The following is a 24674-nucleotide window of genomic DNA, read 5'->3' as shown; positions in this document are numbered from 1 at the left end:
TTGACTGTGCTGGGTCTCTGTTGCTTTGTGGGACTTTTTTTAGTCGTGCTGAGCAGGGACTACTCTTTGTTCTGGTGCATGGGCTTCTCATTGTGGTGGCTTCTCCTGTTGTGGAACATAGACTCTAGGCACACGGGCTTCAGTAGTTGTGTCTCACAGGCCCTGGAGCGTGGGCTCAATTTTTTGTGGTGCACAGACCCAGTTGCTCTGAGACATGAGGAATCTTCCCAGACCAGGAGTAGAAGCTGTGTCGCCTGCATTGGCCGGCAAATTTCTATCCATTGCGCTACCAGGGAAAAATCTGTAGACACATTGTGAGGTAACTTTTGAAGTTGTTATAATCAAGAGTTCACTCTATTCTGGCAATTTACTATGTTCTAATTTATTAATATTTTATACTTACTTCTTAGATATCCCATATGATATTTGTTATTGTGATTTTTTTAATCGACCACTTTCTTATGTCGTGAAAACATTTGGTAACCAAATAGAAAGTTGCATGTTTTTATTCCTTTAACCAAAATCACTTAATTAGAGGGCCTAAACCTCAGTGTTTTTGTAGTTACTGGATGGGAAATCTTACCATTTATTCTAAATTTTTTATATGCTGATAATTGTCAGGTTTTTATTCCTGGCTTGATCTAGTCCTTAAACTCCAAACTCATGTATTCATCTGCCTGAGTGATATCTCCACTTGCATATCTACTGTGTATCTCAAACCTGTATGTCTAAATCTGAATTATTGATAACTTCCCAGAAATCTTTTCCCTCTAGGGTATTTTTGGCCTAATTACTTAGACCAAACACTTTGGGAATTTTTCCCCCTCCTCATATATCAGTCTAATCTTAAATTAAATTCTGTCAAACTCAGTCTTCAAAATGTATCCCAAACTAACCATTCCAGTGTTATAATCATAGTCCAATCTGCCATGAACCTTACCTCAACATCTACAATGCTCCTAGCCGGTATCTTTGTTTTCACCCTTGCCCCTTTGCAGTCTGTTCTTCATGTAGCAGTCAGAGGTATATATTAAATCATGTCCCTTCCCTACATAAAAGTTTTCAAAAGCTTATTTTTATATTTAAAATAAAATCCAAAATTCTCATGATGGCTTAAATGGTTCTACCTATCAAACAGATAATCTAAATTAATGAGAAAAACTCCTGGCTATGTCTTATAATTTGTTTCTTACCTCCTTTCCCACGTTTTTCCACCAGCTTCCTTTTAGTTTCTCAAAAACACTCCAACTAGATCCATTGCTCATATTATTCCCTCTGCCTAGAATGTGCTCCACTCAGTTATCTCTATGCTTCACACCTTTATTTCATTAAAGTTTCAGTTCAACTATCACCGGTTAAAGAAATGTAGTTTGACTACCCTACATATTTCATTTATATAGATAATTCACCCTTTCTCTCTCTCTTCAATCTTGCTATTTCAGGTTTCCCTCTCCTGTTATTTCCTTTCCACTTGGAGAACAGCATTCCTTTTAAAGCTGATCTACTATTAACAAAGTGTCATAAGTTTTCCTCATCTGAAAATTCTTTTATTTTGTTTTCATTTCTGAAGGATATTTTCATTGGATATAGAACTCTGGATTGACAAATTCTTCCTTTCATCACTTTCTAAATATTGTTTCATTGTCTCATGACCTCCATGGTTTCTAATAAGAAATCCATAGTCATTCCAATCATTATTCCTTTTCTCAGTAATGTATTCTTTTCTCTGACTGCTTTTAAGTTCTTTATTTATGTCTATCCTGTTTCTGGCTTAGGGTTTGCAGAGTTTCTTGGATCTGCTAAATTTGGAATCTTTTATTAAATTTGGGAAATTTTCAGTCACTCTTCTTCAAATGTTTTCTGTGCGAATCTATTTCTCCTTTCCTTCTGGAACTCTTATGATGTGAATATTAGACATTTTGATATTTTCTTACAGGTAACTGAGGGTCTGTTCACTTTTAAAAGTTATTTTCCTCTACATTTCAGTATGAACAATTTTATTGTTCTGTCTTCAGGTTTACTAATTCTTTCCTTTCTTTTATTGAGTTCCCCAGAGGATTGTTCATTTTTGTTGTGGTTATACAGCAAGACAAAAGAGTTTGGGGGCCTCCAGAGTGGCCTTTGCTGCCACTGCTGCTGCTCTAAGAGCTTCATTGGGTGGTTGGCTCTTATTGAGAGATCTGAAAGAGGGCTAAGAGAGCCAAAAGAACCTCACCTTTAAGGTTCTACTGCCACAGTGGAGTACGGAGGTGTTGCCACCCCACTGCTGGCACTACCTGGAGTAGGACAGATAAAAGAAGTACTCTTCTGCCTCCCTGGCACACTACTCTGTGCCATCACTCACCTACTGTAGGGTGGGGAAAGTCAAAACAGGTTGCTACTATTGTCACCACAACCACATGCCAATGAGAATGTGGCAGGATGCATAAACGTCCTATCTAATGCCTCTCTACAGCTGTCTACTATCAGCCTGGTCTCTATTTCACAGCACTTATTACTACCTGAAAAAAAGAATATGTTATAGGAACAGCTAGATACTAGATGATAGCAAGAGTACTTAAGGCCTGGTAAATAAGCCTGGGGATGGCAACACTGGTTAGCTACTGCTCAAATAGCCATAGCTTGAGGAGAGTGAATGGTACCAAAGGCCCATTTGTGTGTCCTGACAGGAGGTTTAGGAGAAATCACTTTCTAACTTTTTGTGTATGTGTTTGGAATTTTACTTGGGAGATACTCACTTTTTTCCTTTGGAAATGCTGGGTAGTTCTTTTTCTTCCCACTGAGAATTTAGAGAAACTATTGAGAAGGAATTATGGATTTAGAGTTAAGAGATTCGGCACATCAGGTTTTGGATATACTACTGCTTCTGCTGCTAAGTCGCTTCAGTCGTGTCCGACTCTGTGCGACCCCATAGATGGCAGCCCACTAGGTTCCTCTGTCCCTGGGATTCTCCAAACAAGAACACTGGAGTCGGTTGCCATTTCCTTCCCCAATTCATGAAAGTGAAAACTGAAAGTGAAGTCACTCAGTCGTGCCCGACTCTTAGTGACCCCATGGACTGCAGCCTACCAGGCTCCTCCATCCATGGGATTTTCCAGGCAAGAGTACTGGAGTGGGTTACCATTGCCTTCTCCTGGGATATGCTAGTAAACATATAAATAAACTGTCTGTTTGGAAGATACAATTCTGAAAGAGTGGATTTTATAAACGAAAACAGTGCTTATATTACTGAATAGTGCGTGGTGTGTGTACATGCTCAGTTGTATCCTACTCTTTAAAACCCCGTGGACGGTAGCTGTCCAGGCTCCTCTGTTCATGGAATTTTCCAGGCAAGAATACGGGAACAGGTTGCCATTTCCTACTCCAGGGGATCTTCCCAGCCCAGGGGTTGAATCCTTGTGTCTCCTGCAGTGGCAGGCGGGTTGTTTACCACTGTTACTGAAGCCACGTTACTGAACGGTGGCAAGTAAAAGAACGTTGCTGAGAAGAGACGTAGCCATAAGCAAAACTGCCACAACATATTTGTAGAAAACTAAGGGCTACCATATTTCACATCTGAGCAGTCAGACAAGACTTTTCCACATCTTTCTTTTTTCCTGTGAAAATTAAACTGATAAATAAATATTCTCCCTTACATGAGAATTTTTGAGGTGGTCCTCATATAATGGGTGTACATATCTAAGTTTTAGCAATTAAATAATGACAAAACTTCACATTTTTTAAGACATTAAAATGGGGACTTGGTTACCCCTTTGTTTTCTTCCACTCTGTTATCCATTTCTGAAGCTGTAGTGGTTTCCTAGGAGACTAGTAAGGAATGAACTTGATTGGCTATATTGGCAGAAAGATTGTTGGTGTACATTTTGAGAAACATCAGGTACACACAAAGAAGTAATGCTTGACACATGGAAGAATTTTTTTAGTTTCAGTTAGAAAATCTTCTTTGATAAACTAAAATTGAAGATAGGACCAATGACCTAGTAGATCATCTCTTTAATTATCTTGCTATTTATGCCTTTAGATATTCTCCTCCTTGCCCAGTACTTTAATGTCTTTATTCTTTTAGCATAATTTCCCAGCTAGGCTATTTTATTTACCAATTTGCTGTATATTTGCTACATATGCTACTTCTTTCTTTAACTAGTTACCTTGCAAGATTATCAGAGGATGAAGAAGATGTACAAAAAAGGACTCCCTCTAGTATCTCTCTGAGTTAGAAGGATACATGAAAGAGTGAAGTGAAGTGAAGTCACTCAGTTGTGTCCGACTCTTTGCGACCCCATGGACTGTAGCCTACAAGGCTCCTCTGTCCATAGAATTTTCCAGGCAAGAGTACTGGAGTGGGTTGCCATTTCCTTCTCCAGGGGATCTTCCCAGCCCAGGGAATGAACCTGGGTCTCCCACATTGCAGGCAGACACTTTACCGTCTGAGTCACCAGGGTAAAAACAAACAAATAGACCTAACTCTAAATTCATGTTATACAGTGTTCTGCAAAACTATTAGCACTGGATTCAGTTCATTTACAGGCAGGGAAATTGCATAAAGCAGAGGATAACTTCAAGAGATTCATATATAAGATTCACATTTATTTAAAGTTCACAGATGGGACCAAGTCTTCCATTCTAGGTGGGCCTTAATTTGCAAAAATATATGGAGAAGTAGCCTTAATTTTATAATTTCATTTCAAGATTTTTGTACAGTATTTTTTACTGCTATCCCTGTCAATTCCATTCCAAAAACATACTCTACTGATGGTTAAAGCTTTGGGATGTTTTGCTCTGATTTTCAATGTGATGAAAAAAAAAATTATTTGGCTAAATTAATTTTATTTTAAATTTAAAATTTTATTAAAATTTATTTAACTTTAAAAAGTTAAATTTTTTGTCATTCTTTTCTAGGGACTGTGTTATGAAAGAAGTTATGAAGAAAATAGTGAATGAGTTTGGCATATGAAGAAGTAATTAGAGTATTAGAGCTTTAAAAAAAATCAAATTGGCACTGCTAGCATGCTCATGGGTTATGTTCAAGATACATTTTAGGCAAATGGTTTGGAGAAGATGATTCCTCCTGAAATGTATATGAATGATTTTCAAGAGGAAAAATGGCAGAAAGGGAACAGAAGTGGTAGTATTCAATTTAGTGTCCTCTGGGATGAACAAATGACTTAATTTTAAAGTAAAATTAGCCAAGATGAAATAAAATTTTATATTACACAATAAGATACACTGCCTTGAAAGAAGAATTCAATGTATAATAATACTAAGAGAAAGCATTCAACCAGAAGAAAGTTCAAGTAGAAAAACTTGGTAATGAGGTGAGCCAGAAAAGCCCAATGAACAAGTTATGAAAGAGATACTGCTGACAGGGTAGGAAGGCAAGCAAAATGTGGTCTGCTAAAAAATAAAATTTGAAAAACAAAGTAAAAATTGTGACAACTAGAAACAGAAACATCAGTCAATTCTGCAGAAATTCATTCACTGCGACTTGATGGTAAAATAGTCTCAGTGAAGACTGTAAGAATCAAGAATTGACTATTATCCCTGTCCCCCCAGACACAACAACACTGCAAGTTATTTTACAATTATCTTAAAAAAAAAAGCACCAAAGCAAGGTTAATCAGAGTATTTACCTGTACCATCAGAGTAGGTAAGGATTAATGAAGTTAATTATTGTGAAATATTAAAACACTTGGGATATCAATGAAAAATGAAAATAATTATTTATAGCTTTCATAGAATGTCTCAGTAATCAGTTACATTTTTAGTACTCATATACATGTTATATAAAAGCAGTAAAAATTAAATTTTTGGCATAAATTTGACACCAGAACAGATATTTGATAGAACTAAACTACCTAGGTAAAATAATGCTAAAAATAATTTGCCTTTGATTTTTTTCCTGGTAAATGATTATTTTCTACTATTAACCTAGTAATTTCCTTGTCTATGACTATGTTTAGATGATGAGAAACAGAGTATATAGACCAGAGATTGCTTCTTAAAATGGAATACATTTATGGGCATTTGGTTATTTTCTCTTTTAGTTATGCTTGAAAACATTTTGAAAAAATTTGATGGAAAAAAATAAATAATTGAATGAAAATGAGTAACAGTTACTAAATTTACAAAAATGAAGTATGCTTGGTATTTGTTGAGTTGAATGCAATAGGAAAAGACAAGTTAAGCCTTCACAGATAAAAGGAGAAACAGCCATAGAATTTGAGAGTTGGAAAGGACTTGGAGAGGTCATGGAGGTTACCACCTTTCTGGCAGGACCACACTAAAAACTACTAAGCCTGTAAGAATTCAGTCTAATGTTGAAAATCAGGCAAAACAATGTTAAAAACTAAAATCCCATAGAATGGGAGATGGATTTGGGTCTCTTGAATTTCTATTTTTGCCAGAAAAAAATTTTTTTTCATGTTATTTTGGGTTTCAGTATAATCCAGAGGGATGGGATGGAGAGGGAGGCAGGAGGGGGAATCAGGATGGGGAACACATGTAAATCCATGACTGATTCATGTCATTGTATGGCAAAAACCACTACAATAAAAAAAAATTTTTAAAAAAGAAGTATTGACCATCTTGCTACACATGTACCAACTGTATCCTATAACATTCATTACATTGGTTAAATAAAATAAAAGCTTTGGGTTCAAGAGAACAGCCTTTATGTCTCTCTTATTCACATTGGCTCTTTGATACTAAACTTTGGCAAATTCTAATTCTAGCAAGTTTTTTTTTAAATCACTTTATAATATTTTCTACATGGGGAGGGATAGGTATCCTTTGACACCGATGTGACTTAAAAGCAACTAAGGTTATGTTGCTAACAAGCTGCTACTTATCCATGCTTCTTTTCTTCCTAGTGCACATTTCTTCTCATTTTTCTTGCAGCATCTTCATTCTCTCTCCTCTACCTATGTCCCTCCTCCTCCACCTCCTCGTATTTCCTTTCTTCCTCCTTTGCTCCCTCCCTCCCTTCCTTTCACAAACCTCACCTTGTTATTAGCAGGAATCTTGTTTGCACTTCAGGTGAAAAATATCAGCACGCTGTAGTCTTGTGATTCAAACTGTACTTTGAGAACCAGTGATGTTGACATCATGTAGGAGCTTGTTAGAAATGCACAATCTTAGGCCCTACCACAGAGCTTCTAAATCAGGATCCGACTTTTATCAATATCCTCAAATGATTCACGGAAGCATCTTCAAGTTTAAGAGGTACTGATTTAGAGTACCTACATTCCAAGAGATGCTCCAAACTTCACACACTGTTCTCCCTAAGGTAGAACTGTCACTCTCCCTGCATTCTCTATCCAAATCAGAAGACAATATATTCATAGGGTAAGTGAAGTCAGAAACCCAGGAAACCTTTCTCAGTCCCTTTCTCTTATTTGCCACGCATATATAATGTGTAATGCTTTACCTGATCACCTCTCCAGCCATTGTTAGTTTCTTCCTTCAGCACCTCTCTCACAATACTTGTCATTCCATATTGCAATGATTTGTTTTAATTTCTCCTCTGACATGGATTAAGCAACTAGAGATGATTACTTAATAAATCTTTCTGTATTTTTGGTATTGCACATAGTACTTAGTATTATTGAATTGATGCAACAGCTATGGCGATCAAAAAGAAGGAATATATCTGAGAGACTTTGATCCCAGTGAGTGGGGAAATGATTTCAAATTTCCCCAACCTAGACGGGGAAACAGTGGAAACAGTGGCTGACTTTATTTTTGGGGGGCTCCAAAATCACTGCAGATGGTGCTTGCAGCCATGAAATTAAAAGACGCTTACTCATTGGAAGGAAAGTTATGACCAACCTAGACAGCATATTAAAAAGCAGAGACATTCCTTTGTCCACAAAGGTCCATCTAGTCAAGGCTATGGTTTTTCCAGTGGTCATGTATGGATGTGAGAGTCGGACTATAAAGAAAGCTGAGCACGGAAGAATTGATGCTTTTGAACTGTGGTGTTGGAGAAGACTCTTGAGAGTCCCTTGGACTGCAAGGAGATCCAACCAGTCCATCCTAAAGGAGATCAGTCCTGGGTGTTCATTGGAAGGACTGATGTTGAAGCTGAAACTCCAATACTTTGGCCACCTGATGCAAAGAGCTGACTCATTGGCAAAGACCCTGATGCTGGGAAAGATTGAGGGCAGGAGGAGGAGGGGATGACAGAGGATGAGATGGTTGGATGGCATCACCAACTCAATGGACACGGGTTTGGGTAGACTCCAGGAATTGGTGATGGACAGGGAGGCCTGGTGTGCTGTGGTTCATGGGGTTGCAAAGAGTCGGACACGACTGAGCGACTGAACTGAGCTAGGTTTGTCATAGCTTTCCTTCCAAGAAGTAAGTGTCTTTTTATGGCTACAGCCACTCTCTGCAATGATTTTGGAGCCCAAGAATATAAAATCTGTCACTACTTCCACTTTTTCCCATCTATTTGCCTTGAAGTGATGGTACTGGATGCCATGATCTTAGTGTTTTGATTGTTGAGTTTTAAGCCAATTTTTTCACTCTCCTCTTTCACATAAAACATTTAAATATCTTAATTTCTCTTTAATCTTCTAATTAATCTTTTTAAGCTCTTTTGTAAAATGATCATTTTAATAAATTTCTTTTACCTTGATGGATATATTAGTATCTACTTTTAAAATACATTTGAGAATTCTCTGATGGTTTAGTGGTTAAGACTCCCTGCTCCCAGTGCAGGGGGCACAGGTTCAATCACTATTTGGGGAACTAAGATCCCGCATGCCACATGGTACAACCAAAAATAAATAAATGAAATTAAAAAAATAAAAGAGTAAAATATTAAATTTCTGGTTGTAGTAAATTAAAGTAATGATGTAGATTTGAAGTTTTGGGACATTTGAAATCATTTCCCCACTCACTGGGACCAAAGTCTCTCATATATTGCTTCCTTTTGATCACCATAGCTGTTGCCCCAGTCCTAACCATCATTATATTACAAAATAGCATTTTAGCTGTTCATTTCCCTTCTGATCTTTTTCAAGTCTATCCTTCCCAAAGATGCTCGAAAACCGTTTTAATGACTTCATATCATTTTAAAATAATTGTGATTACAGAACCCTGATAATACAAGAAAAATATGCAAACTAAGGCTAAGAAGGAAGCATATTCATCATTTGTCAGTTATAGAATTTTGCCTTGAAAACTTAAAATGAATAGCTAAAAATAAAAAAAAAAGGGGGGGGGGTAGCGTAATCGGGGGCAGGCGGGCGTGCGCGGCGCCTGCGCAGCAACGTTGGTGACTCGCCGGCTATGCGGCCGTGAGTGTGCGCTTCTCCCGGGCCGGCCGCGTGGTCCAGCAGTCATGAGCGACACCGCACCATTACCATTTTCTCGCCTGCCGGCTACCTTTTCCAAGTGGAGTACGCGCAGGAGGCCGTGAAGAAGGGCTCGACTGCGGTCGGTGTTCGAGGGAAAGACATTGTTATTCTTGATGTGGAGAAGTCAGTGGCCAAACTGCAGAATGAAAGGACAGTGCGGAAGATCTGTGCTCTGGATGATAATATCTGCATGGCATTTGCTGGCCTTAGTGCTGATGCAAGAATAGTCATCAGCAGGGCCTGGGTGGAATGCCAGAGCTACCGACTGACCGTGGAGGACCTGGTCACCGCGGAGTACATCACCCGTTGTATCGCCAGTCTGAAGCAGCGCTACACGCAGAGCAACGGGCGCCGGCCGTTTGGCATCTCTGCCCTCATCGTGGGTTTTGACTTTGATGGCACCCCCCGACTCTATCAGACTGACCCCTCGCGCACATACCATGCCTGGAAGACCAATGCTATAGGCCAGGGTGCCAAGCCAGTGTGTGAATTCCTGGAGAAGAATTATACTGACGAAACCATTGAAACAGATGATCTGACTATTAAGCTGGTTATCAAGGCCCTTCTGGAAGTGATGCAGTCAGGTGGCAAAAACATAGAGCTGGCTGTCATGAGGGGAGATCAACCCCTCAAGATTTTAAATCCTGAAGAGATTGAGAAATACGTTGCTGAGATTGAAAAAGTAAAAGAAGAAAATGAAAAGAAGACACGAAAGCATCATGATGAAATGAAATTTTTGCTTGTAATGATTTTTAAATTCAAATCATGGTTGATTTCCAAAAGGATACATATGCGTTTCCATTCCATTTATGCATACTGTCTAACTGTCCTACAATAAATTTCCCTATTTTTTAACCTTTTTTTTTTTTTAAAAAAAAAAGGAAGATGCCATGCAAAATAGTCTATCAACACCAGCATGCTGGAGCCGAGAATGGAAGACTGAAACATTTCCTTAATTCTGCACTTCGGTTCAGATCTTGTACTTTGAAGAAACCCTGCATGTGTGCATGCTCAGTCCTTCAGTCATGTCCAACTCTGCAACCCTCTGGACTGTAGCCCACCAGGCTCCCCTGTCGGTAGGCTTCTCCAACCAAGAGTACTGGATTGGGTTGCTGTGCCCTCTTCTAGAAGTTCTACTTCTGTTTAAAGTCTCACAAATGTTCTTTTGATGACAGATCCATCAACTTCTGGCCCTTACTCTCTCAAATCTTGTTCAATAATATGACATCTTAACACTGTCATGCCTCCTAGATAAGAAATTTCAAGTTTTCTTGGTCTCAAATATAAAGAATATGTATATTCTTGCATCTGAAGGAGTTCTAGTTTCCATTTTTGGTAGGAGGTCTTTGGTTTTTATTTGTTTATCTAAAAGGACCATTTTCGTGTGGTTTTCTCAGAAGAAATCTGTCCAGAATTCTCCATCTCTTGTCAGATAAGAAATTTTTGCAACTTTAAAGTGATATTTTTAGTTTTTTTTTCCCCTAAGTTTCTACCTACCAAGGTTCCCCAAATCATAGGCTTCTAGCTTCAGTCCAGGCATCACAGATATTGTGTGGGACTCAGTGTAATTCTGGAATTAAATGTTTCACTTGCCTTATGACAGAAAGCAGTGCTTGGGACAGGCATGAGTTACTTCTAATCAGTATGGCCTGTAAAATGGATTCTAAAGGATAGGGTCTGAATGGGGATGTCAGCCTAAGAAACTAGAATGGAGATTGCTTCTTGATAGTCTAGTTGAGGCAGTAGGACATAATGGAAAAGAACAAGAGTTTAAAGCAGCCATCTCCAACCTCCAGGATCTAATGATGATGCTCTGAGGTGAAATAATAATAGAAATAAAGTTCAAAATAAACGTAATGCTTTTGAAAGGTGAAAGAAAGTGAAGTTGCTCAGTCATGTCTGACCCTTTGCCACCCATGGACTGTAGCCTACCATGCTCCTTCATCCATGGGATTTTCCAGGCATAAGTACTGGAGTGGGTTGCCATTTCCTTCTCCAGAGGATATTCCCCACCCAGGGATCGAACCTGGGTCTTCCACATTGTAGGCAGACGTTTTACTGTCTGAGCCCAAACTGTTCTCTCTCCACCCACCCCAAACCTCCCCACCCCAGTCTCTGGAAAAATTGCCTTCAATGAAATTGGTCCCTGGTGCCACAAAAGTTGGAAACTGCTGGTTTAAAGTCAAATGAACCTAATTTTGCATCCCACCTAAACTACTGTGATCTGTGTGGCCCTGTTTAACCTTCCTGAATCTGAATTTTTTCATTTATAAAATAGGAATAATAGTTCTATCTACCAGAGAAGGCGATGGCACCCCACTCCAGTACTCTTGCCTGGAAAATCCCATGGACAAAGGAGCCTGGTAGGCTGCAGTCCATGGGGTTGCTAAGAGTCAGACACGACTGAGCGACTTCACTAAATTCGAAGTAGCCCTATTTTTAGTTACATCTTGAAATCGGAGTGGTGTGTCAAGAGAACATTTTTAGCAATTTTGGCAATTAAAAAATTTAACATTAAAAAGAAGAGTTTAAGATATTAAGTAGAAGGCCTGAAGGAGTGACCAGAAATGATTCCTCCTTTTCCAAACAAACAGAGAAAGGAAGGCAGTGTGTTAGTGACTGGTTCAGAAAGAATTCCATTAACTTCAGTAACTTTAGTTTAGTAAACTGGACTGCCTCTGGGACTCACTTATAAGGCATTATTAGCACTATACTGGGAGAAGGCAATGGCACCCCACTCCAGACTCTTGCCTGGAAAATCCCATGTACGGAGGAGCCTGGTGGGCTGCAGTCCATGGGGTCGCTAAGAGTCAGACACAACTGAGCGACTTCACTTTCACGCATTGGAGGAGGAAATGGCAACCCACTCCACTGTTCTTGCCTGGAGAATCCCAGGGATGGGAAACCTGGTGGGCTGCCGTCTATGGGGTCACACAGAGTCGGACACGACTGAAGCGACTTAGAAGCAGCAGCAGCAGCATTATACTAGACACAGGTAACAGATACATGAGGTAATAGATGTTATAGACAAATAAACTTGAATTTTCTATATTTCAAGTATGTTAGTTTGAATTTTGGTGTCAGTTCCTTGAGATTCAGAACCTGGTCTTTACAGTCAACTTTGAACTTTCCAAAGTGCTTGATGTATTGGGTGCTCTATTTGAACACCTATGTTATCTGTGACTATCGACAGCAGTGATATCTTTATCCAACTGGGTTACAGAAGAGGAGAACAATGCTCTAAAGAGGGTTTAGATAACCATTTGGAGAATGCAGCAACCCAGTGATTATCCAGTTACCTATTTTCTTAAAATAAGAGCTATTTACTTTGGGAACAAGCTCTTTAATTCTCTTTCTTTTTTTTTTTTTAATTTTATTTATTTTTTTTATTAGTTGGAGGCTAATTACTTCACAACATTTCAGTGGGTTTTGTCATACATTGATATGAATCAGCCATAGAGTTACACGTATTCCCCATCCCAATCCCCCCTCCCACCTCCCTCTCCACCCAATTCCTCTTTCATTATAATCTCATAATTTATTGCCAATTGCTTTAAAGATCTGACATTACTGTATTCATTCCATTATCCTAGACTCTAATTTTTAGCTCATCTTATGTTAAGACATTGCTATTAGTTTGAAGTTTCAATGGAAAAACTCTAAAGATGTCCTATTTCATGAATTATAGATTCTGATTTTTGGTTCACTTTGTATATAAAGTTCTGACAATCAATACATACAATTAGGCCCATAAAAATTTAGAGCAGCTACTATTGCAAACAGCAAATGTACTATTAAAACATAACTATAATAAAAAACTATCAAACTGTTGAAAAAGGTACTCATAGTAAACTTTAGGTTTTTAGTATATCATATTTTATAGATGATAAATCAGTACTTTCCCATGTACTCAATATTGAGGACATGAATATTTATTAACAGTCAAAGTAACAGTTACCCATATCACTTACAGGTTTTGGATTTCCAATTTTTAATAACTGTACTATAAAGGTACTTAACACTGAATTCATTGCAATTCTAGTTCATCTGTTTTTTTCCCTTAGAAACCCAAAAAACTATAATAATTATAGTTGTTCTGATAAGTCCCAATTACTAATATATACTACTCAGCAAACAATTTTGGTCACTTGAACTTTATGAATTTTGAATGAATCTGAATTTGAAATTTGGGTTAAGAAAGATTTACATGTAAAAAACTAAAAATTATGTTGATACCTTTTATACATTCTTTCATAAATAAAGTTGAAGATTGGAAAAAAACAAGGAATTTTGAGTCAGATAGATTGGAAATCAAATCTCAGCTTTTCAATTTATCAGTCACATGGCACTGAAAAAGTCACTGGACCAACTGAACTACAAATTTCTCATGTCTAAAATGAGAATAATTTGATTCTGTGATATGTGAAAACTTAGAGATAATGCATGTAGAACCCCTGACACAAGACCTGATTTACAGTAGATATTCAAAAGTGGGTGCTACTGATATTAAAAAATATCATTAATAAAGAAATAATGCAGCATAACAATACTAAAATTATTAATTTAACTCATCATAATATGTCAAGATATAATTTCAATGATGAAATTGTTGGATAGCATCACCGACTCAATGGACATGAGTATGAGCAAACTCCAGGAGATAGTGATGGACATGAGATAGCCTGGAATGATGCAGTTCATAGGGTTGCAAAGAGTTAGACATGACTTAGTGCCTGAACAACAGCAGCAAGGCAAAAAACTAGCTCTAGACCAATACTCAGCTTTAATATGAAAAATAAATACAACTATTTTTTTGTAAACCATAAAAATGTTTTTATTGAATCAAAATTCCCATATTTTAACAACAAAGTTCTCATTTATGCATTCATTCACTTATTCATCTTGAAATCCACAGCCCTTCATAATTGATGTTCCTCTACTTCTCTGAATTTGATTTTCCCCTCCAAAGGTGATATAAGGGTTGCTTGTAAGATTCTTACTTAGAATATGTTTACTATTGCTTTTATATATTTGGAAAATATCCAGTTAAACAGGCTTAAGATATGATAGATTTCCAGTAAGACAGAGGAAAAAATAATTGTAATTTTACACTAGCCTATTGAAGAGAATATTTATATAGACATATCCATAGAGATTGATTACATTTTAACTGATTATCCTCATTGAAAAATGGAGATCAAAATACCAATCTTGGAAGGTTATTTAGAGAATTAAATGTCTAAACAAAGTAAACAAGGTCTAGTTCCTGGCAAGTAGAAAGCATTCATTAATTATTAGTGATCATGATAATTATAGAGTAATGATGATGATGATGTAAAGAAGTACCAGGAGAGTTTTGAAATAAGAGAAGGATGATTTGACATGATACATTTAGGGCTTTGTTAAAGTTTCCCTAAATAAACGGTGTCATGTTCTGGTATTCCTGCATAGAATGGATGTCCACGACAAACATCCTGCCCCTTGATAATACATATTTTAACATCTAATTATTTAGATGTACCACATAATTAGAAAGAAGGAAAAATAGATCCATAAGAGTGTAAAAAATATAAGGAAAATTATCCATCTGAGATGCAGCACATATAACACACATACAATTGAAGCAGCACAAAGTATGATGTAAATCATTTCACTAAGTCAGATTAAAGGTGCTATTACTCATGGTTATGTAATACTATCTGTAATTTCTGTGTTAAACTTGACATTATAAATCCTTTAATCTGCGTATTTAAAAGCTGTTCTATGGCTCATTTTTCAAACAGATTCCCGTTAACACATTTACTGCTAATGAACCACTAACGTGTTCTCTCTTTCTTAGATAAACGCTGTTGACCAACATTATTATTTGCTCCTCATATAATTATTTTTTTGGCTTTTTAATTTAATTGCTTCAATAAAAAATACACCAATAATGCATTTTTAATTACACTTCCCAGGTGACCTATGTAGAAAGAGGTTTTATAATGAAGCCACAATAATTAGCCTGTCACAGTCCAGTTTGGGGCTATTGTCTAGATGTCCTTTCCATGGCTTGTTGTGGCATGACTAGAATTCTAAAGACCTTGTATATTATCTCCCATAATACTTAGGAAGGTATTAAAAATGTGTGCAATACTGGCAGAAGCAGGCTTTCTAATTATTGTCAGCTATTTCTAGTGTGACGTGGTAAATTCCCTTGAGAACATCAACAACAGCCCACTCCAGGGTTTGTAATAGGCCCTGGAGCCTAAGTAGTTGTAGACAGAGCGGTTTCCCTTCGGAGAGATAATTGGTTTACAGAGCAGCTCAACATCTGAACCAAATCCACTCTTTTTTTCCTATTGTGATTTCACTGTTTACTCTAATATACACAAACTATTTTGTTATATTAAATAACATACGACTAATTCTTTAAGAGCTGAGTAAATTCACATGTTCTGCCTCACCTGGAATACTAATGACAATTATGTCTGCCCATTTCTCATGCATGAAATATTAAATATTTGGTTTGTTAAGCACACATGCTTACTGTAAATAATGTGTTCTGGCAACTTATTAAATATGATTATCCTTTAGGTTTTTTTTTTTTTAATGGATAAAAATCTGGCTTTAACTTAAGGAGAAATGCAGACGATTTCCCAGAAATGTAAAGGATTGTTGTCCTTATTAGTGCAGAGCAATCAATTACTGAGAAACATTTGTTAATGTTTGCATTGCTACTATTAATATTAATATAATGATACTTTATTTTGCAGAGTATATCAGATTCTCCCAAGTATGCAGATACCTTGCTTCATAGCCATAAATAAATGTATTTTGGCACCCTGAAGCTTCAGCTAGACTTGGTGTTAATATCTCTGGTCTTTAACAGATACACTGTTGTTGCTGTGTATTATAAGCAAATCCTATTGTAAGTGCTTTTCCTTTTAAATTATATCAGATCTTCAAGTCACCACTCTTGTCCTCAATCCCAAAACAGTAAATGTAAAGGCATTATACATGTTCGAAGGCCAGGCTTCTTCAGTAGAATCTGGAAACACCTACTGTCTTATACTCCTTTCCACCGGTCCTCTTCTTCCTCCAGTTGAGCAGCATAGTAATCATTTCTGTTCTTAGTCTAAATAAGTCTTTCCATGTGTAGAATCTTGTATAAGGCATCTGTTACTACTCAATAGGATAGATCCATAGCCATCAGTATTTCCTTCTCTATTACTAAAGAGGCTTTGTTAGATAATTTTGGAGAATTGAAATGGTAGGATTATTTGGCCAAATTGTATTTAGTGTCACATGAATGGGCACAGAGATTAAATCCTATGACTTTCTAGTTTTTATTTTCATAGAAATAAACAAATTATCTTCAATGAAAAAGAATCTAAAGTGGGAACTAAAACACCATGTTGTTTCACAACAAATTGATTGTTTATCTTTGTTTTGCCATCTTGTCTAATAGAAACAGAATCCTTCTCCAGCTCACAGTAAATGGTACAAGTAAGGGGAACGATGATTTAAGGCAAAATCCTTAATCTGTCTGAATCTCAACTCTCTTACATGTAAAAGAAGAATAAATCATATCAATTTCATAAGGGGGTGACAATAACTTCTTTAAAGTGCACAAAACATTGTGCTTGAAACAGGATAAGCACTCGATAAATGTTAGTTCCTTTTCCTTCAATTAATATTTTTTACATTCAATTCTTTTTTAATGAGGTTAAGACAAAAATGTTCTATAAATAGACATATGATTGTAATACTAATTAGAGATGCAGACTTTGCCCTTTGAAAAGTAATCTTCCAATTACTTGTATGCATTTGACGTTATAATGAAATGTACATACCTGTATGCCATTTTGATTTTTTAAATACCTGTGTTTGTATTTTAATGAAGATTCAATGAGGATTGATCCAAAAATATTTAAGCAGATGTTAAATAACTAGAAAATGGCAAAACACAGTAAGATTAGAAAACTTTACTTCATTAAAAAATAATTTCTTAGAGCAGAAAAACAAAATAAAAAAAAATTAGTCATGTGAGTGGTCAAATATCACCTTTTGGCATTCTAATAAACTGTTGCTTAGATAGAAATATAAAGCTATTACTAATGGCTATTAATGTGTACATGCTTCATGTAATTTTATAGTATCTTATTTTAATATCTGTAATTTTAATGAATTGCAATTTAGGAAAGAAACAATTTTCATTTACTTTATATAACATAATTATGGATCAAATTAACCCCGCACTAGTCTTAATTACATTTAGTTTCATTTGGCTGATCAAGCAATTAACATGCCAGTGTATTTTGGAAGTAAAAACCAAGTTGTTATGGTCGTTCTTCCAAAAAACATGTACTTGTTCATCTGAAGTGTAGCCACTGTGTAAAATTATTTCTTGAATTATTTTTTTTTCTGGTTTACTGTACATTCATTGTATTGCTGTTCAAGAATAGGTATAATGAGAAAGTACTGCACCTGGGGGCCTGTTATATGCTACTGCTTAATAATCTCTCATGCCACCCTTTATCTGCTATGTTCAGATTGGTTTTCATGCATTTCTCTTCTAATTGGAACTAATTTTAGGTTTGCCATCACTTGTGATTAAACAGCCTCTTTACCACACATATATTTTCTTCCGTTTATGTATTGTTACTTTCACAGTTTTCGTGATAAGAGAATGATTTGTCAGGAAGAGACCATCTTTTTACTCCATTAGCTAAGTTACATCTGTAAGAAGCATAATTTTAAGAGCAATAAAAAATATTGGGTTTAATAATAATAGCATTCAGGACCATATGAATATCACTGCAACTAATCCTTTTCAACTAATTGAAAATGAAAATGGCCCTTTGCAATATGTATGTGTATTGTGAATAATCCTAATTAGGATAATGCAAGGTTATTTTAGCACAGTTCAGAGGCAGGGTACAGTCTCAGAAAAACAGCTCAGCTGAAGTGAAGTCCATTAAGAATTACCTTGGAGCCTATGAGAAAGCACAAACTTTGAATTATGAACACCACAGATGAGAGGTCCTTTAGAAATCATGGGTTCCCAGTAGTGTTTAAACAGGCTTACAAACAGAAAAGGGCTTCAGGTTGTGATATTTCTGATACTTTCTGGTGGAAAAAATAATTTCTAAAATCCGTGATATCAGCCTAATATCCATCATAGTATATGTCTCAAAAGGGCTAAATATAAGATATTTGAACAAACTCTATGCTGGTATATTATTTGCTCATACTCTAAAACCTTTGTTTTTATACTTCATGATAAGTATTTTTTTTTCCTTTTCAGTTTGGATAAAGACAGTAGTTTTCCCTTATTTCCTGTGACATTTCATATTGTGACTGAATTTGTCAGATTGCATCAGTCACATCTGATTACATTATATCATGTCAAAAACAATGAAAAATAAGGTATTTTTCTATTTTTTACTGAAAAAAGCAGGATTTACCGTCTGCCATATTTCTTATGTAAATAGTCCTTTTCATATATAATGATAGAAACAAAATTATGTTAAGTAAAAAATGAAGGAAACCATTGACTGGCAATTTAAACAACACCTGCTTATTGTAACTAATCATATTTCACTTGTATGACAAAAACTTATAGCTCGATATAGATTTAAATCTGTTAGTTATTTATTGCTTTCTTAAAATATGGTTGAAGTTTGAGTGTTTGCAATCAGTAGTGACTAAAGATCAATGTATTTATTATTAATTTGAACAGGCATTTTAAGGAGTTATGTCATATTCTTAATAAGATACAATAAGAAGTGAATATTGTTATGTTCACAATAATGTTATGTCTTATTCACAATAAGATTGTTCATTCTTTCCACTATTTTCACTTTGCTTTCACAGTGAATTAATCATCCAAGTAGATACTTTATCAATAAATAAGGTATTTGATTCATAAGTACATATTGGCTAATTTGAATTTGCACATTTGACTAATAAGTGCATATTGACTATTTTAAATCAAGTTCAAAAAAAGCAATGCACAGTCTTCATTAACTTTAATTTCTCATTTAAAATGAAACAAAATGGATAAAATAGAGAAAATAATCTGGGAATTCTCTTTTTTCTCAATGATCCCCAGGCAAAGACCACCAGCAACAAACTTGTACTTTATGTTGTGAATATTAACTTGTTGTAACAAGAGAGAAATTGGGTATGTGTGTGTGTTGGGGGTGTTGATATCCCTCAATGGCAGGCTGCCTTTTTTCTAGCTCTTTCCCTGGGGGTTGTGGTGATAGATTCAACATTAGAGCCTAAGGGTTTCTGTGCTACAAAAAAAGCCAAATACATATGTCATGAATTTTCCTAGATATAAATGAAAAGAAATGAACTTAATGGAGACAGATTAACATTGACAATTTTTAAGCAAATGTATAACCCATTCATTATAATTTCTATTGAGTAGAAATATATTCAATAGAAAATTTAGATATAGATGAAATAACACTACTGATTTTACAAAGGAATGAAACCCATATTCAAGTGGATATTGTTATTTAAATAATATTATTTTAAAACAATAGTCTAGAAAGTGGGCTTTACTGGAAACTTGTTAAGTTTGAAGCTTATGTCTTGAGAGTTTATTAAATTTTGAGGAGTATGTCTTGGAGAGAATTTCACTATTGGTGATACATAAGTTAAAGGCACAGTTCGCATATATGTGCAAAAGATTGGTCCTAGAGATCTTTTGACTCTTAGTTCCAGGTTTTTTTTTTTTTAAATATTATGCTGAGAAGAAAATTGGTAGGAATCCTCCATAATTAGTACTTACTTATATGACAGAAGAGCTTAAATAGTTGTGCATATGAATATTGCTGTTGTTCAGTCACTGAGTTGTATCTGACTCTTTGCGACCCCATGGACTGCAGCATGTGTTGCAGTCCCCTGACATATGTATGTACATAAGCTATCCTTTAAAACCTTCTTGTTTAACTAAATGAAATAATACATCAGGATGTTAAAAATTATATAGGATTTAAGGAATAAATGAATTTCAACCCATGATTCTGGAGTGAGGGACATTATGGGAGATTGAGAAACCTAGGAGCCTGAATCTTCCTCAAATAGATAGGGTATTTGTAAGGAGTAAACACAATTCATGAAAGAGTACAGGCTTCATTAATTTGGAGGAGATAAACTAATAATTCCTCCCACTAATGCTATAGACTTAGCAATGGAGAGAAACATCGTCCTGCAGTGACAGCAGTCACATAACACTGAACTTGTTTTCCTTGTCAGCTCCTGGACTGAGTATGTGGGCTGTTGAATTCTTTAACATTAGGACCTGGCCATATGTAAAACAAAGTGGTTGCAGAAATTGCGATACTGCTAAATGAAGTTGTTTTACCAGCTATTTAAAAAGCATAACACTTCAACAAGTTCACATGAATAATTTATAAATATTTAAAAAATAAATAGCAAATATTCACAAGGTCATTATGGATGATGATAATTTCATCTTCAAAAATACATGTGTATACATTCTCATGCTAGCTTTACCTTGTAAGAGTCCATGAATTCATTTGCAGTACATGAACTGAGACGACTATCTTCAATTCTGTGATTTGTGGAGACAGATAAGGTTCTTTCAGAATTTTAGAGTGAAGCATTGAGATTTTCTATAGGATATGAGAAAAACAGTTTGAAATATAGATAAGAATCTCTCCCTGTAAATCTGCATGGGTAGATGTGCTATATGAATGCCTCCTGCATTCCTAGCTCCCACATTGTAAGAGTCACTAAATCATTTGGGGAGAAGAAACAAAATAATCAATTTTGACACTCTTTAAAGAATCTCTAAAAGGAAAATGTACTACCAATTGTAGGTTTGTAATATTGTGCAGGAACAGATTACTCTAAGTGAGTTTCCCTGGTGGCTCTGATGGTAAAGAATCTGCCTGCAATGCAGGAGACCTGGGTTTGATCCCTGAGTCAAGAAGATCCCCTGGAGAAGGGAATGGCAACCCACTCCAGTATTCTTTCCTGGAGAATTCCATGGGCAGAGGAGCCTGGCAGGCTACAGTCCATGGGGTTGCAAAGAGTCTGACACTAGTGAGTGACTAACACTTTTCACATTTCTGTAAACTGCAGTCTTGGAACCATAGACTGTCAAGGTTGGAAGAGTTCTTTAGAGTATCTTACCCAACCAAACAAAATCCCATCGTCCCTCAACTTGCTTTAAGATAGTCATTCAGTTTGTACTTCATATCTACAGTGACAGAAGTTTCATCACCTTTTGAGATAGTCTACACTGTAACCACAATTATTGTGACCAGTTTGACCTCATGAGGTTAGAATTAAAGTTAAACCCATTTATGTAAAAGAAAGCCATGTCACATCGTGTTGGTGTTAGTATTTCCATGTAAAATGCTCATTTTTCTATTAATTGTTTCTCCTGGAATGGTTTCAAGTTCCTTTCCCTTTGTAGCCAATTATTTCAGAATTAGAAGAGGTAAGCTCTTCATTTACCCACCCCTTTGCCTGCCTCTTTCACGTAAAGATGCATGCAGCAGTAATTTGATAGTTGTGTATTTCAGTGTCTCCCAAAATGGATTCTGTCAAGCATTATTCTCATAAACATACTGTATGAAAAAATTTTCACAGGACAAATATATTAAAGAAATATTGCAAATCTGTATACTTCTTATGATTCACAGTGAATATTTATCATACTAAAAGTTCTAAGAAGATCTTGAGAAAAAAACCTGTCTAACTTTCTGCAGTCTAGTATTCCCCAGACTTCTTTGATCTTTAAACACTTTTTCAAGTAAACATCTGCTAACATTTCTTTCAACCATTTGTTAAAAATGTATGTTGATTCTCTATATCTGCATCTCTATTCCTGCCCTGCAAATAGGTTCATCTGTACCATTTTTCTTGGAGAAGGAAATGGCACCCCACTCCAGTACTCTTGCCTGGAAAATCCCATGGACGGAGGATCCTGGTAGGCTACAGTCCCTGGGGTCATGAAAAGTCGGATACGACGGAGCAACTTCACTTTCACTTTTCACTTTCATGCATTTGAGAAGGAAATGACAACCCACTCCAGTATTCTTGCCTGGAGAATCCCAGAGATGGAGGAGCCTGGTGGGCTGCCACCTATGGGGCCGCGCAGAGTCAGAAACGACTGAAGTGACTTAGCAGCAGCAGCAGTAGCAGTACCATTTTTCTAGATTCTGCATATATGAATTAATGCATGATATTTGTTTTTATCTTTCTGACTTACTTAGCTCAGTATGACAGACTCTAGATCCATCCGTGTCTGTGAATAACTCAATTTTGTTCCTTTTTAATGGCTGAATAATATTCCATTGTATATATGTACCACATACTTTTTATCCATTCATCTGTTGATGGACATTTAGGTTGCTTCCATGTCCTGGGGACATGTAGACATGGTGGTTGGGGGAAGGGGAGGGTGGGACAAATTGAGAGAGTAGCATTGACATGTATACACTATCATGTATAAAATAGATACCTAGTGGGAAGCTGCTCTATGGCCCAGGGAGCTCAGCTAGACGCCCTGTGATGACCTAGATGAGTGGGATGGGGGATGTGAGAGAGGTCCAAGAAGGAGGGGATATATGTATAAATATAGTTGATTCACTTCATTGTACAGTAGAAAGTAACACAACTATGTAAAGCAATTATACTCCAATAAAAAATGGTATATGTTGAGAAATGCTAGCCATAAATCTATTGAGATGTCAAATGAAGGGAGGAAAATGGAACAAATATTTGGTCAAGTAAGTGTTTATTAATGAGAGGTGTCACGTAATAATAAAAAGTCAACAGTATCACCACAGAGCATTGTTTTTTAGCTTTGCTTGCTTGGTTTTGCCCAAGCTCTCCTCTGTGACTCGCTGCCTCACTATTTTGTCCCTGGTTGTCTTGGTCTACATGAGTGTTAAAGCCTTACGCAAAACTACAAATCAGAGAACATTTCTAAGAGCTCTACGGAAACTTAAAACATCATAAAAAAGATCAAAACTGTACTGTCATTTTTAAAGAAGGGAAATGATTTGGGAAGAATTAGCCAGAGCAAGTATTAGAAGCATTCATCCTCCTTCATTATACTTTAGAGACAAATGGTTGTGTGTTAGTCATTCAGTCGTGTCTGACTCTTTGCGACCCCATCGACTGTAGCCTGCCAGTCTGCTCCGTCCATGGAATTCTCCAGGTAAGAATACTGGAGTGGGTTGCCATTTTCTTCTCCAAGGGATCTTCCTAACCCAGGGATCAAACCCAGGTCTCCTGCATTGCAGGCAGATTCCATACCATCTGAGCCACAAAATGTTATATGGCACTAACTCCTTGCCAGACAAAATTAATATAACCCAAACCTTCTGTTAATATTTAATAATTGAAGATAGTTTATTGTCAAGTGGAATTTAATACAGAAGTTTCTAGGAACAGTTCTTTTCATTTGGATGGCAAGCAATGGGAACAATGCAAAATCTTAAGCCTTTACAAGAAGAAAAAGAATCCTGTTATTTAAACTTTCTTTTATAAGTAAATGCTAGGAATTGTGGCTTTTAGTTGATATTTCCTTGTTAAAATTTGGCGGTATTTGCAACAAAGGTTTAATACTTTTGACCTGTGTTTTATTGCTTAGTAGTAGTTTTATAACCAACAACTAAACATAATTAGAATGAGCACACATGGTAGAATTTAGAGAGAATACAGTTCATTTACTTCTGACAAGGCAATATAATCTAGCTCTGTTGCTATAAACGGTTACACTCAAATCAAGGTTTTTCTGCATTGTTTGATTAGAAAATATTTTAAGAATTAAGAGAAAACGTTCCTATAATAATGTGATGGTTTGATAGACTAGGAAATGAGGTTTCCTTTTCTAAATCTCCTTTTTTTAGAACATTAGGCAATACCCTCCATAATGATAATTACTATATTTCTAAATTGAGGAAACTGGTAGAAAATAAAATCTCCTTTGTTGGCAGTCAGTAAATGTTGAAAAAAAAAAAAAACCTGAAAACAGAATCAGCAGGATTCCTCAGAATGTGGAACTGAGAAAAGGGGATTGACTAAGATGTTGCCCAACAATAATAATTTATGAAGTGCAGTGTAATGTGTACATATTCTTTCTCTCTCTCTCTCACACACACATACACATGCACACCATCTCTGAGAATATATGTTGAAATATGATAGGAGAAAAAAGTGAATGCAGCCTTTCCTTATTTTATGGTCTCTAAAATTGAAATTTATAAGAAATAATTTCACATAAAATACTAAGAAATAGATGAGAATGTCTCTGCTTTATTTCAGCGTTGTGAC

General features: G+C 36.2%; 1 pseudogene; it reads left to right on the top strand.

Annotated features, from left to right (window-relative positions):
* Window positions 1–23354, top strand: part of LOC136164231 (proteasome subunit alpha type-7 pseudogene) — a 30798-nt pseudogene extending 7444 nt beyond the window's left edge.
* The last annotated feature ends 1320 nt before the right edge of the window (window positions 23355–24674 follow it).

This window comes from Muntiacus reevesi, chromosome 3 (assembly GCF_963930625.1).
Source record: "Muntiacus reevesi chromosome 3, mMunRee1.1, whole genome shotgun sequence".
Classification (NCBI taxonomy): domain Eukaryota; kingdom Metazoa; phylum Chordata; class Mammalia; order Artiodactyla; family Cervidae; genus Muntiacus; species Muntiacus reevesi.
The sequence above is the reverse complement of the archived record's forward strand: the minus strand, read 5'-3'. Positions and strand labels throughout refer to the sequence as shown.